General features: G+C 37.0%; 1 long non-coding RNA gene across 1 annotated transcript; it reads right to left on the bottom strand.

Annotated features, from left to right (window-relative positions):
* Positions 1-715: 715 nt before the first annotated feature.
* Positions 716-6,688, bottom strand: LOC134737168 (uncharacterized). The gene is made up of 2 exons (XR_010121814.1): positions 6,502-6,688; positions 716-957 (listed from the first exon to the last, which is right to left on the bottom strand). It is a non-coding gene; the product is annotated as an uncharacterized lncRNA (long non-coding RNA).
* Between the last annotated feature and the right edge of the window lie 170 nt (positions 6,689-6,858).

Genomic DNA, 6,858 nt, shown 5'->3' with positions numbered 1-6,858 from the left:
TTTTTCCTTCATGTTCCTGTAGTAAGGAATTCTGTGTTTCCCCCCGCATACACTTTTACTTTTATTTTATTTTACTTTATATCTTTTTTTTTTGTATAGGTCCACCATCTTCTGGCTCAGTCATTCCCTTCTAATTCACCTACTATTATTTTTTTCTTTATCGTCTTAAAATTCAAGTCAGGCATCACCTCTCCATGAAGGGTTTGCCCCTAAAGACACACACACTTACTTGTGAGTAATATCTGTCCTCTGGTAGTGCCTAAGGCATTCCTCTATCAGGGCAGGTTTCATATTACATAGTATTCAAAATTAGTGTCTATGTGTTTTTTTTCCCCTGGTGGATTGTGAACTCTTCAAGGAAAGGGGCCATGTTTTATCTGTCCCTGAATTCCTTGCATGTAGCACAGGCCTGCCTCATGGTGAGCAGGTAACAAATCTGAAGGGAGGTGAGAGTGCTAGCTTAAGTGCTTGTTCCTCAGGCACACACTGTGTCAACTGCTCTTGTTTTAACTGCCCAGGGTTGAACTTTGGCAACATCTTTAGGTAAGCGAATAACTATGATCCATAAAACACGTGAATATGTTTTTCAAACTGTCAAGCATGATCAAGTGGTGATTTATTTTTACTATAAAAGAGGCTTTAAGCAATGGTCATTAATCTTGAAGTTTTTTATGAATATGCAAGTTGTTAAGATGATTCATATTAAACCAATCAGTGTGATTTGTTTATTTATTTATTTTGTTGCTTAGTCAGGCTCTTTCTTTGCCATGAATGATCACAGACAGGCAAGCCCAGACAGTATTTCATGAATAACTTTCTGTTTCCATCAGCAAGCAAGGAAAGGAGCGGTGTAATGTGCTACTGCATAGGGAAGAGCTCAAGCTTCAGTTGCCTGCCTCATGGCTGTTCTGAGCTGTCAGGATGTGCCTAGAAGAATCACAGGAGCATGGATGAACCCTTGAGAAAGAAGATAGATAACAGTGGGGAGAAGGTATTCAACAGAGGATCATGAAGCAGGGAGGGAAGAAGCGGTGATTGATCAAAGATGGGTGTATACAAGAGACAGTTTTTCATCTCAAATATGCCATTGTATTCCACATTCTTTCCAAAACATTTCAAGTTCTACATTTCCAAATATTAAAATTTCACTTGTTTTTGCATCATGTTCTTTATTCCTCTTGAATTACTCATAAATCTATGAACTGTTGTTCATTTGTACTTCTACCACAGTGTTATATATTAAATTAAAATTTGGAAGTAGAGGTTTTCTATAATTTGAATTCCTCTTTACCTAATATTTCAAAAATCTGTTCTGTGTATGTAGAATGATCTCAGATACATCGACTACTAAGAATGAGAGTTAACTTTCACTGGCGAAAATCCATATACTAGAAGTAATCCAAAGACACATAGACACTTCTTTTTTTCAAGTGATACAGCAGTCAAGCTTTCCTGAGCATTTGCAAGGACTCATCTTAGTATTGTTTTCATGTTAATTATATTACATTAAAAATATAATTGGATTTCTCTGTTGTTTTAAGTAAACAGCTTGCTTAAGTTTTTTTAATCTTAGCTGTCAATTTTTACTCTGAAATAAGCACATTAAATATATAGACTTTATTTGTGCTAACAACTAAAATGCATAAATTGATCCCCTATCTTGTACAAATGCAAAATGATTAATGTCTATAATTACATAAAGCTCTAACAAATGAAGTAAAATTATTTTTTGAAGGAAAATTAATCCTTTCAAACTATACTACAAGGCTACAGTAATCAAAACAGCATGGTACTGGTACCAAAACAGAGACATAGATCAATGGAACAGAACAGAGCCCTCAGTAATAATGCCACATATCTACAACTATCTGATCTTTGACAAACCTGACAAAAACAAGCAATGGGGAAAGGATTCCATATTTAATAAATGGTGCTGGGAAAACTGGCTAGCCATACGTAGAAAGCTGAAACTGGATCCCTTCCTTACACCTTATACAAAAATTAATTCAATATGGATTAAAGACTTAACATGTTAGACCTAAAACCATAAAAACCCTAGAAGAAAACCTAGGCAATACCATTCAGGACATAGGCATGGGCAAGGACTTCATGTCTAAAACATCAAAAGCAATGGCAACAAAAGCCAAAACTGACAAATGGGATCTAATTAAACTAAAGAGCTTCTGCACAGCAAAAGAAACTACCATCAGAGTGAACAGGCAACCTACAGAATGGGAGAAAATTTTTGCAACCTACTCATCTGACAAAGGGCTAATATCCAGAATCTACAATGAACTCAAATTTACAAGAAAAAAACAACCCCATCAAAAAGTGGGTGAAGGACATGAACAGACGCTTCTCAAAAGAAGACATGTATGCAGCCAAAAAACACATGAAAAAATGCTTATCATCACTGGCCACCAGAGAAATGCAAATCAAAACCACAATGAGATACCATCTCACACCAGTTAGAATGGCCATCATTCAAAAGTCAGGAAACAACAGGTGCTGGAGAGGATGTGGAGAAATAGGAACACTTTTACACTGTTGGTGGGACTGCAAACTAGTTCAACCATTGTGGAAGTCAGTGTGGCGATTCCTCAGGGATCTAGAACTAGAAATACCATTTGACCCAGCCATCCCATTACTGGGTATATACCCAAAGGACTATAAATCATGCTGCTATAAAGACACATGCACACGTATGTTTATTGTGGCACTATTCACAATAGCAAAGACTTGGAACCAACCCAAATGTCCAACAACGATAGACTGGATGAAGAAAATGTGGCATGTATACTCCATGGAATACTATGCAGCCATAAAAAATGATGAGTTCATGTCCTTTGTAGGGACATGGATGAAACTGGAAACCATCATTCTCAGTAAACTATCACAAGGACAAAAAACCAAACACCGCATGTTCTCACTCATAGGTGGTAATTGAACAATGAGAACTCATGGACACAGGAAGGGGAACATCACACACTGGGGCCTGTTGTGGGGTGGGGGGAGGGAGGAGGGACAGCATTAGGAGATATACCTAATGCTAAATGAGGAGTTAATGGGTGCAGCACACCAATATGGCACATGGATACATATGTAACAAACCTGCACATTGTGCACATGTACCCTAAAGCCTTAAGTATAGTAATAATAAAAAAAAAAGTGGGCAAAGGATATGAACAGACACTTCTCAAAAGAAGACATTTATGCGGCCAACAAACATATGAAAAAAAGCTCGTCATCACTGGTCATTAGAGAAATGCAAATCAAAACCACGATGAGATACCAATTATTAAAAAGTTAGGAAACAACAGATGCTGGCAAGGCCATGGAGAAATAGGAATGATTTTACCCCATTAGTGGGAGTGCAAATTTGTTCAACCATTGTAGAAGACAGTGTGGTGGTGATTCCTCAAGGCTCTGGAACCAGAAATACCATTTGACTCAGCAATCCCTTTAGTGTGTGTATACACCCAAAGGATTTTAAATCATTCTATTATGAAGACATATGCACATGTAGGTTTATTGCAGCACTATTTACAATAGCAAAGACTTGGAACCAACCCAAATGCCCATCAATGATGGACTGGATAAAGAAAATGTAGCACATATACACCATGGAATACTATGTAGCCACAAAAAAGAATGAGTTCCTGTCCTTTGCAGGGACATGGATGAAGCTGGAAGCCATCATTCTCAGCAAACTAACGCAGGAACAGAAAACCGAACACTGCATGTTCTCACATATAAGTGGGAATTGAACAATGAGAATACATGGACACAGGGAGGGGAACATCACATACTGGGGCCTGTAGGGGGATGTGGGGCAAGGGGAGGGAGAGCATTAGGACAAATACATAATGCACGCGGGGCTTAAAACCTAGATGACAGGTTGATAGGTGCAGCAAACCACCACGGCACATGTATACCTATGTAATAAACCTGCACGTTCTGCACATATATTCCAGAACTTAAAGTAAAATAAAAAATAATAATAATTAAGAAATAATTTCTGAAAGCAGCAACAAATAATATATAAGAGTGCTATTGACAAATAGATAAAAGTAAGAGAATATGAGAGGTTAAACTGTAAAAATAATAAAATCAGGATAGTTTTTAGCAAAGCTAATCAAGAGAAAAGAATAAACACAAATAGTAAAAAATAGGGAGAAAACAAATTATGAGATACAGATCATTTTTGTTTTAGACAGTGTATATACAACACGATATATACATTTAAATTAAATGGAAAATTATCTGGAAACTATAAAAATATAATAGGGTTTCAAGAATATATTAAGAAATATGAATGGGCCATGTGTAAAACAAAAGAACTACTTACCCATATGGTTATGAACTTAATTCTTAACATTTCAATAAACAGATAGTTCTTTTATGTGAACAGTTAAATACAAAAAATTAAGGAAATCTCTGTTGTTGGATAAATCACGGGGAAAGGTTATACTGATTACTGACCTTGAGAAGCATTTTACTTTTCTCTTTGGCTCTAATACTACTTTTCTTTATACTGATAGTGGAATTTTACATTCTCCAGTAGTAATGTAATAATTTCCAAATTGTTGGTAAATACCTCTGAATATTCCTTATTAGTTTTGTAATACTTTTTATTTTTAAAGTTATATTCTATAATTATATATTCTATAATTCTTTGCTATTTACGCTCTTTTTGTTTTTATCTTGATCAGACTTGTCAACCACTTGCCAATGTTATTTGTTTTCTTCTATTATAACTTGAATGCCATGAGGTCAAAGCTTGTGTCTCTTTTGATCACTGTTGAAACACAGGTGACATCTAGCATTCAGAACAGTGCTAGGCAGATAGTGTAAACTTCTATGAATTCTTTTCACATGGAGACAAATGTTTGGCTACAGTTCTAAGACAACATTTTTTATTATATCTCTGAATATTACCTCTGTCCATTCTCCCTGTCTGAGCCATCTGGACACTGTGATGCTTTCTTTCTTTCTTTTCAGACACAAGCAAGGACTGCATCTCTCCATCCCTGAAATTAGAATTGGCCATGTACCTTGCTGTGGGCAATGAACTCTCCAGTGGAAGCATTCAGCAGGTGGTGCATGGTACCATTATGATCCTGTACTTCCTTTTGTCTGAATTACAAAGCTGGCACATGATGGAACACTGCTCTGAAGAGCAGCCTGGACATGGAGCAGATTTGGGAGACTGAGAAATCAAAGCTCAATGTGATAGGCCACTGAAATTTGGGGAATTTTATTTTCTAGCCTAATACTAACTATAAAAAAATTTCTCAAGTTAATCAATCCTTCATATCCCATACATTTCTTTATTTATCCTTTTTTTTTTTTTTTTTTGATGGAGTTTCAGCCTTGTAGCCCAAGCTGGAGTGCAATGGCACGATCTCAGCTCCCTGCAACCTCCGCCTCCCAAGATGAAGTCAGTCTCCTGAGTAACTGGGATTACAGGCACCTGCCACCACATCCGGCTAATTTTTGTATTTTTAGCAGAGACAGAGTTTCACCATGTTGACTAGGCTGGTCTCGAACTCCTGACCTCAGGTGATCTGCCCGCCTCAGCCTCCCAAAGTGCTAGGATTACAGGTGTGAGGAACCATGCCTGGCCTATTCATCCATTTTTTAAACTTCAATATGTTCTATTATTTTAGAACAGTTCTACCCAATTTCCTGCTCGATAATTTTCAGCTATAACCATCCTGCTATTTTATTTCATCTACTTTTTCTTTTGTATTCAATATAAATAAAACTGAATTTTATAATATTTATTGGCTTTTTGAATGGTCCATATCTCTCTGAGAATAAAAAAAAAATTTCATTTTAGAATCTATTGTAACTGTTCTGTTGACTTTGTTTTCTCAGCTGATAGTAATTACACCATTTGTTAATGGTGCACCTTTGTTATGGTGTTGCCTTTCCTTAAATACTTGGTAATTACCACCAGGGTATTCATATTAGGCTGTCTCCTGAAACTACTTGTGGAACTTTGATTGGAGGTCAGGATGTGATGTTCTGTCACAGATTATATTTTGGCTCATTTAGAGGGAGTATAGAGAAGGGAAAAGGAAGACATTCTCCCTCCTCCATTCTTCATTGGCGAGGAATGCTCAGGTGGTAGTCCTTAGTGTGAGGGCTTTTCCTAGAAATTAGCTTCCCATGCTACCACTGTCTTGTATCCTACAGGATCTCCTAAATCCACCTAAATCTCCTAAATCTCCATCTTTTTAGAGATGCCTGGCCTATGACATGTGCGTGCATGCACGTGTTTGTAGGTAAACATACACACATAAGAGTTTATCTTACTGTAGAACTGCATCTTGTATTCATGTTAATTGGAACTGAATTATTTATCGTGCCAAGATTCCTCCACTTTTAGGCAAGGACCTTCTTTCTGCAACATTATTTTCCTATAAATATATGAACAATTTATGGAGTTAGTTGAATGTTGAATGGAACAATAAGAAACAACACAATCAATTTTACCTTCCAATTGTCCAAACTCTAATTCAATTTTCTCATGTCATACTCTCGCCTAGATTGTTTGGGATCCTCCCGAGTCTGATTCTAAAAGAGAGAGAGGTAAGAAAGTAGCATATAGGGTCTTCTGTTATGATCTGGCAACAGAGCCTTCTGGGTATTATACAATTCCAAAAACAACGCTTCCTTTTTGGGGTTGCATTTGCAGTGCCCTTGGAGACCTTGATTTGCAGTTCATAGGCTATGGGACATAATCTCCTCCAGCTGGCCACTTAAAATTTCTCCCCTCCCCTGGGCTTTTAGCAACATATCCCTTACTTAGTTTGGGATAGTTCACAGTTTTCAAGACTTTTTCTTGGGCAG

The sequence above is a fragment of the Symphalangus syndactylus genome, chromosome 7 (assembly GCF_028878055.3).
Source record: "Symphalangus syndactylus isolate Jambi chromosome 7, NHGRI_mSymSyn1-v2.1_pri, whole genome shotgun sequence".
Lineage (NCBI taxonomy): Eukaryota > Metazoa > Chordata > Mammalia > Primates > Hylobatidae > Symphalangus > Symphalangus syndactylus.
The sequence above is the reverse complement of the archived record's forward strand: the minus strand, read 5'-3'. Positions and strand labels throughout refer to the sequence as shown.